We start from the raw sequence: 9,352 nt of genomic DNA on the forward strand, positions 1-9,352 counted from the left end.
ACTTCAAACTCTTTCTTCATGCCAAGATAACTAGAAAATATTGTCAAAATGTTGAAAATTATTGTTGATTCGAAATAATTGAAAGTGATGAATGTTGTTTTGAAAATATTCCCTCTTTTCTACCTGAAGTATTACCTCCGACTGGGCTTCACTCCGTAGAATCAAGATTTGAATTCAAATTGCTTGCAATTGGTATTCTTTCAAGGAAGCTATCAATTTCCTTGATATGAACAGAAAAGAGAAAATTCTTGATATTGTGAAAGCAATTAGTGAAAGAATATTGATAGTAGAATTTCACAAATTTTAAAGAGGATTCTTGGCAAATTTGGCAGTCTGATATCCTAGGATTCTTTTCTCATGATGATCTTTCTGCCCACTCTTTTTTTTTATTGGCAGAATTAGAGCTCTCTTGGGTTTTTGGGGATTACATCATCCTTCATTTTGGAGATGTCCTGACTTTTCTCTCTCTTTATTTTTTGGAAGGGTACGTTACAAACTCCTTCATCTCAGAGATGCTCTGATCCTTCTTTTCTCTCAGGGATTATATTAATGGTTATTGGCTCTTTGGTTAGAAATCTCTTGAGGATAGCAGAAATTAAATATCCTTTAGGGTTTGTCGGGAGGTTCATCGCAGTCGCCTTCATCTTGACGGTGATCTGAACTTTCCCTGGAAGGATCCATCACAAACTCCTTCATCTTGGAGATGATCCAAATCTTCTTTGGCCTCGAGGGTCTAACTCGCATAATTCGTCTTCATCTTGACGATAATTGAGAGATCCCTTTTGCAGATATTTAATTGCAGCTTAAATGATTGAGGAGATATGGAAATTGAGTGGATTTTTTTCTGTGTCACCTAGGATATTTCGACTGCTTTATTTTCCAAGAATGATCTTTAAAAATGTGCCATTGACTGCGATCAATATCGATCACTCATGACTTTGCGACAACATTGAATTTCCTTTGCTGGCCATATCGAGGATTTATTCTTCATCCTTTTGGTTGGCCAATAGAAAAATTTTGAATTTTAAATCCTTTTTCGCGAAAGCTTTGTCCTTTCGAAAGTAATACTAAAGGTATTTTGAGGTAATAATTTTTTTGCAATAAAAATTTTGAAATCAACAAATATTTAATGACAAATTGGCAAGATTTTCTTGAAATCCTTGGTGAAAGAAATTGCTTGAGATTTAATTGATACATCCCTAACTAAATTGAGTCCTGAAAAGACTCAATAAAAGATCAACTCGAAAGTTGGGTTTGGTTTTGACTAATCAGCTCGAAAGTAGGATTTGTGTTGACCGACCAGCGCGAAAGCAGGATTTGTTGACCGACCGGCTCGAAAGCAGGATTTGTTGACCGACCAGCTCGAAAGCAGGATTTGGGTTGACCGACCGGCTCGAAAGCAGGATTTGTTGATCGACCAACTAGAAAGCAGGATTTGTTGACCGACCAGCTAGAAAGCGGGATTTGTTGACCGACCAACTCGAAAGTAGGATTTGTTGACCGACCGGCTCGAAAGCAGGATTTGTTGACTGACCAGCTTGAAAGCAGGATTTGGGTTGACCGACCAGCTCGAAAGCAGGATTTGGGTTGACCGACCATCTCGAAAGCAGGATTTGGGTTGACCGACTAGCTCGAAAGCAGGATTTGGGTTGACCGACCAGCTCGAAAGCAGGATTTGTTGACCGACCGGCTCGAAAGCAGGATTTGTTGACCGACCAACTCGAAAGCAGAATTTGGGTTGACCCACCAGCTTAAAAGCAGGATTTTGATTGAGAGATTAAATTTAATGATTTAAAATTGATTGACATTGATGAAGTTGTAACCCGAAGGCTTAGAAAGTGATAGATATTCATAAAGTTGTAACCCGAAGGCAGGGAAATGATTGATGTTGGTAAGATTGTAACCCGAAGGCTTGAATTTGGAAATTGATTGACCCGAAGGTCGAAATTGGAATTGGTTTACTGGGAACGACATGGGTTCAATAGGGATTCAACCTAAGAACTTGGATCAGGAGGACTTCAACCTACAAATCACATTTCAGAAAAATACCAATCCAAAAGGGGTTCGACCTAAGGACTGTAAAGAATATTGGATCAGAAGGACTTCAACCTACAGATCAAATTTTTGAAAAATACCAATACAAAAATGGTTCGACCTAAGAACCTGGGATCAGTAGGAATTCCACCTACAGATCAAATTTTTGAGAATGAGATTGATTCGAAAGGGGTTCAACCTAAGAATCACTGGGTTGAGAAGGACTTTTGGTTTATAAAGGGGTTCAACCTATGAGCCGTATTGGTTTGACAGGCGTTCAACCCACAAATCACATTGGTTCCGCAGGGGTTCAACCTACGAACTATCAATTCCATAGGGATTTAACCTAAGGACCACATCGGTTCCGCAAGGATTCGACCTACGAACTATCAATTCCATAGGAATTTAACCTAAGGACCATAGTTTAAGAAGATAGGATTCAACTTGTGAGCTTTGAATGGACCAGATGCTAAACTGGGTTTTGAGGGAAGATTCAAATCAAAATTCAAATCTTCAAGGAAAAACTAAATGAATTGGGTTTTGAAAGAAAATTCGAGTCGGAACATGGATCTTCTAGACCAATTACTAAATTGTAGAAAAGTTTGAGTAGGAGTTTAAACCTTTAAAGGAAAGCCAAGCGAATTGGATTTGGAAGAAAATTCGAGTCGAAACTCTAATTTTCTAGACCGATTCCAGGCATTTGAATTGGATTTGAAAGAAAACTTGAGTCAGAACTCTAATTTTCTAGACCAATTCTAGGACATTTGAATTGGATTTGGAAGAAAATTTGAGTCGGAACTCTAATCTTCTAGACCAATTCTAGGACATTTGAATTGGATTTGGAAGAAAATTCGAGTCGAAACTCTAATCTTCTAGACCAATTCTAGGACATTTGAATTGGATTTGAAAGAAAATTTGAGTCGGAACTCTAATTTTCTAGACCAATTCAGAAGGGAAAGAAATTCGAGTTGAAACTCGAATCCTGGAGGAAAGAAAATTTGAGTCGGAACTCGAATCCCGCAAGAAGACTAGACCAACATGGATTAGGTTTGAAAACACTAACCAGTAAAACCAGATTTAGAAAGTTTGACCAATAAAAATTGGATTTTGAAAGTCCGACCAATAACAATTGGATTTTGAAAGATGTATCAGTGTGAATACCGGATTTTGGAAATGAACCAGTATAAGTACTGGATTTTGACAATGGATCAGTACGAATACTGTTTTTAGAAGAATTACCAGCACAAACACTAGATTTTGAAGATTTACCAGCACGAACACTGGGTTTAGAAAATTTTACCAACACTGGATTTATAAAATTTACCAATACGAACATTGGATTTAGAAAATTTTACCCAACTGATTCCGATGAGAGATTTTCAGTCTTCATCCTCACGATGACTTAGATAACTGTCGGGGTCTCAGGATTTATCCCTTACCCTGAATGGGTAGTTCAGGTTTATCCCTTAACCTGAAGAGGAATGAATTCGATACATATGGATGCAAATGAATGCGAATGAATGCATGCAAATGCAAATGTATGCAAAATGATGTAAATACAAAATGAGAGATTTGTTTGATCCTGCCTGCATACATGATGTTTTGAAGACAATTTTCAAAATAATGCCCCAGTATAACTGGGGAGTGAAATTTTGGATAAAAGGAAGATAATTGATGTTCGAAGAATGCTCTCCGACGGTAACAAAGCAACTGACTTTTGATCGATTCAGAGACTCTGAAGAGGGTCATTCCTCATGCAAGAACATTTTGCAGAGAAGGAGAATAAGAGGTGACATCCGATGAAACTTGCAGAATTGATCTTTAAACCTTCCCATGGTCATAGGAGGATCCGCTATCTTAGGGAGTCTAATCATCCCTTTGGCTATCATGTATTCCAGAATTTGCTCGAGCGGTTGTTCTAAGGAAGTAAAATTACGATTGTATCCCCAACCGTCATGCTTTGGTCTCCCTTGGGGTTTTAATTCTAGTTGGATGCTCGCGGGAGGGCTGTCATTCTGCTTGTTGATTCTATCCTCTTGTCATGTATGATCATCTTTATTGGAATTTAGACTCTCTGATCCACCGGTGTGGTTCTTTCTGCCACCCCTTTTACTTTTGCCATTGTTGTTGCTGGGAGCATTTGCGGAGAATGTGAAGTTTGACTTCTTGGTATCTGAATTGCTCTTTGAGAGTGTGAGGCTTTCATATACTCCATTCTCTATTCTCATCTCGAGCCATTTAGCTCGTTCTATCAATTTAATGAAAGATTGTGCTGGGGAAGTAGAGATCAGGTCTCTCAAAGGTTGGGAGAAATTATTCAGGATGACCGACAACGCATGCCCTTCTCATATCGGATCCTTCATTTGATTGCAGGTGGATCTCCATCTGTGGATAAAGTCTTTGGCCTTTTCAGTGTCTTTCTGCTTCAGATTGTAAAGATGATTCAGGGTGGGTAGCACCTCGGTATTGAACAAGAATCGCTCATTGAAAAGATTAATCACCTTGTCGAATTCCTTCAACTCAATGGGATTGATGTGCTCTGAATACCATTTGGCGGCAGTGCCTTCTAAACTGTGAGGAAAACATCTAAATAAAGTGTGATTGTCTCTCTTGAATCTATTGCATTCTGCAAAGAACATAGCCAGGTGAGCCTTGGGATTGCCAGTCCCATCAAATTTGACAAATTTGGGAGGGAGATCTTCTAGGTTGTCATCTCCTTCCAGACCATCATAGAAATCTTCGCTTGTGAAAATCCTTTTGCCCTTGTCGCGGGCCTGCAGATCTCGAATTATCCTGACCATATCTTTGAACTGTGGTTGGTCAGAATCACTGATAGACTGATCTTTGAATCTATGGGCTGACCCCTGCCCCTGAGTAGACTTGTGGAGTATCTGCTGAGTCTCAATTTCTTCATCCGTGTCTCCCACTGATTCCTCTTTATCAGATGTATCTTCATGCTGGGCACGCTTTTTAGATATCTTTACCTGCTTCTTGGTTGTGTGACCCTCAGCCTTCTGCTTGACCTGGGTTTGCTCTGTATTGGCTTCAGCTTGCTCTGCCAACATCTTGCTCATCATTTTTTTGAACATGGCATACATCTGAGGATCGATGCCATCATCTGCTTGTTGACTTTGGTTTCTAGCAGATCACGGAGAATCCATCTCTTGCTTGCTGCTACTATTAGGGTGCTGAAGCGACGCTATTTTCTTCCTGGATTTGGTCTGAACCATTCCACGATACCGAAACTCTCTGCAAGACAAATGGGGTGATTAGAATGAGGGAAATTTTTTGAAGGCAATGACTTGGAGAATAGAATGAAAATAATGGATGAGGATCTGAAATTGGGTTGACAGTTTGAAGGATATCCCTTTACCAGTGCTGGGATTGTGACAATTGCATTGCTATTCCTTGAGAGGAAATAAACAACTCAGATATGCCTTGTTACCTAGACGAGGTCGTCAACCATGAAGAAAAAGACATTTTTGAAGGAATATAACAAGGTAATGCATAATTGGTAATGAGCTTCCCTGTGAACTTGGTAGATTATCTGAGAAGGAAGGCATGAAGATTTTTTTTTCAGAGAAAAGCATTCATCACAAAGGGCATATTACATGAGAGTTCAGAAAATAAAATTCTGAAGTGATGTTTTGGAGGAAGGATGATAAATTTAAAGAAAGCAACTAGAGACTACATTTATTCAAAGAAAGAAAAGCAGAAATGATGGAAATAAGAAAGTATTGGCATTTGTCATCTTCATAAATGATTAGGGAAAGGTTCGGTCAGAACGGCCGACTGGTCTTCCTCTTTAACAGGGAGGTTCTTGTCAACACAGTCTTGAACAATATTTTTGAAGACAAAGCATCACTCAATATCATTCCCCATAGCTCGATGGAATTTGCAGAAGCGATCTTTCCATTTCCCTAGGGTGACCGGAGGATTAGCAATTCTTGGAAGCTTAACCATTCCTTTGCTCAGCATGTATTCAAGGACCTTTTCGAGGGGTTGATCTAGAGGAGTGAGCTTGCGGTCATAACCCCAACCTTCGCGCTTCGGCTTCTTTTGACTGCTTGCTTTCTGCTGGGAGCAGGATTAAAGGGGTTTGGCAAGGACGGTCGGTTGGTCCACCATTTTGCTTTCCCCCAGAATATTTTTATCAACATGATCCTGAACGATATTCTTAAGGACAAAACAATTTTCTGTATCGTGTCCTATTGCACGGTGAAACTTGCAAAATTGTTCTTTGAATCTGCCCATGATTGACGGGGGATCGATGACTTTTGGTAAGTGAACCATGCCTTTTGCAAGCAAATTTTCTAAAATAGTCTCGAGCTTCTGATCCAGAGGGGTGAACTTTCGATCAGCAGTCCAGTCTTTGTGTTTTGGTTTTTCCTGCTCTTTCCTTTTATGCTAGGGATTGGACTGGAGAGGTTGATCATTCAGCCTGGCTGGTTCCTTTCTGATGCTTGACTCGGGTAGCTTTAATAGCATTTTTGTCATCATTTTTTGAAACATCTTGTACATGACTGGATCAATGTCATCTTCACTTGTCTGGTCCTGTTTCTTGACTGGCCTCGAAGAACACATCTCTTTGACACTGCTTGGTGATGTTCTCTTTTCCGACCTTGTTTGAACCACGGTGAAAAAATGCCAATGCTTTCTGCAGAATAAAGGAATGGTTTAGGCTAAAAAATTTTTTAGAGAAGTAGACCGTGAAGCGAGAGATGTCTAAGGACTCAGAAAGAGACGAAAATCTGGCATACCTGGAGAAAAGAAGTTTGACAAGATTTGAACATTTGAAAAATTGCAGGCAAGATCAAAATAAGGTTAGAAATTTGAGGTCCAGAGGAAAGGAAGGAAAAGGAAAATCACCTGGACTTTTGAGGAAAAATATGAGGTTTTGAAAATCGTCCAGGGTTTTGATAAAATTGTTGAAGAAAAATAGATGAAATTTGGAAAATGATGTAAAAGGAAAATAAAAGAGAATTGAGAAATAAAAGAAGAATGCATTCAATCACATCCTGCACAAACAATTATGCACATACAACATTCCCTAAGAAGCTGACTCTAAATGCATTGATTTTGAAACAGCTTTAGGATTCTAATCCTGGCTCTAGGTTCAGATCAGTTGTGTCCAATCATGCTATGTCGATATACTCGAGCCGAGGCTCGATGTACGTGGCATAATATTCATCTCTGGTTCTAGGCTTGTGTTTTCCCAACATCCTTGAGCGTCTGCCGATATACGTTGAACTATGGCTCTTGGTACGTGGCAGGGGGGCGTTAGCCCAAATAAGTGGCCCAGTTGTGAGGCTCTGTCCCGAACTATGGTTCTAGAAGAGAGCCCAGCAACGTGAAGACCGGGTAGACATAGGTGGGGTGGTTTTTGAAATATGATCACATGCAGGCAAACAGAGGGCTCTAAAACCTAAAGAGAGAGATTTTGAATTTTTTTTGAAGAAACAAACATTGTTTTCATACAAATCCTAAATTAATGAGTGTTGTATTTCAGACCTAAGTCTATGTGAGCATGCATAATTCTCCTCAATATGGTCCTACCAAACCATGCCTAGTCTACATGCAATCCATGTCAGTTGGGTTCAAGTCTAGGCTCCTAGGTTCACATGATATCAGAAATTAAAAGCTGACATTCCATAGAACACGATTTTGATAATTGAACTAAGTTAAAGCACATGATTGATCAGACGAAGACAGGTCCCATCACGGTCGCCAAACCTATTATCATCGCAAAAACTTTCCCCTCCCTTGCGAGAGAGAAACGAATTTTGTGAGTCAAACTCGACAAAAGTTTTGAAAATTGGTTTTGAAAATTACTCGCCTCCGTTTTGAAAATTTGTAAGAAAATTCTGTGGAATGGGATCCGCCTGTCGGTACGAGGTTCAACCGTTCCTGGCGCCTTTACCAGGGGTAATTGAACCAAGGATCAATTACGTGCTTTAACTTGACTCAAATATCTAAATTATGCTTTATTTTTCCTAGAATGCACAGAGAATCAGGCTTGTGCTATGAAATTTTGAAAATAATGCAAATTTGAGAAACATGATGTTTGCTTTAAAAAATTGAAATATACTTGAAAAAATTGATTAGAAAAGTACTTGAAATTGGAATTCCTGGGAAAATCATTGAATTTCATTGGAAATCAGAAATTTGCATTGGAAAGTGATTTCTCAGGAAAATTTGAACTTTAGAAAATCGATTTTGGAATTTGGAATTGCTTTTCTGAGAAAATGGATTTGAGAATTCTGAGAAAATCTAAGAAATTCATTGGAAGAGGATTTTTGAAATAAAAAATGGATTCTCAAGAAACTGGGTTCTCAGGAAAATGAGAAATCTAAGAAAATCGATTTTTTTGAAAACTTAAGACTTTGAAATTTGAGAATTTTAAAACATTGGAAAATATTGATTTGAACTTGGGAAATGCTTTGAAATCTCATTTGAAAATTTAGAATTCTGAGAAAATCCAATCCTGAGAAAACTTGGTAAATCCTTGAGAAAATTATTTTTTTTTTAAATTGAAATTGGAAAATGAATTTGAAAATAATGCAATTTGAATGATATGAATGAATGAATATTAATTTGAAAAGGGAATTTCATTGAGAAATTGGAAAATCCTTTTGAAACTTTGAGAAATGCAGTGCATTTTTTAAGTTAGCCTAAGAGTGTAGGCTGAATGTGGCTAATACGAAGATCATAAATCTAGGTTTCATTCGTATTCTGACTATGGCCAAAAATACAAATTCCACCAAGTTTATAAACTCCATAAGAGCTTGTGCATGTGCCATTCGTGTCAACCATAGTGAATTTGAAATAAATGCACATGAATCATACATCAAATACTGGAATTTGCAAAAATTAAACTATATGCAATGCAGTCCTATTCTATGCAGGAAATGTAAATTCTTATTCTAAATATTACATTGACTTTTACATTAAATTAAATAAAATAAAGAAATAAAATGGCTAAGTCTTCTTGAATATTCTTGCAAAACTGGAAAATAAAGTTAGCACAAAATGTAGGTTTTTCTTAATTTATCCGAAAATATGGGAAATTATCGAATATTATTCAGATATAAACCCAAATTCATACCCCCTTTGATATAAATATAATAAATAATGAATAAATTTCGAAAATAAACTTGAAAATTCGAAATTGGGGTCAAAATGACCAAAATGCCCCTCATGGCCTTGAAATCAGGGTTTTCTAAAAGAATTTTTGTAAATTTTGGAATTTTGAAAATCAAATGAAATAAATCAAGTATAATATGATGAAATATGATGATATTCATGAAAATTTGAAGAA

This window comes from Nuphar pumila, chromosome 9 (genome assembly GCF_984573655.1).
Source record: "Nuphar pumila chromosome 9, dmNupPumi1.hap1.1, whole genome shotgun sequence".
Taxonomy (NCBI): Eukaryota; Viridiplantae; Streptophyta; class Magnoliopsida; order Nymphaeales; family Nymphaeaceae; genus Nuphar; species Nuphar pumila.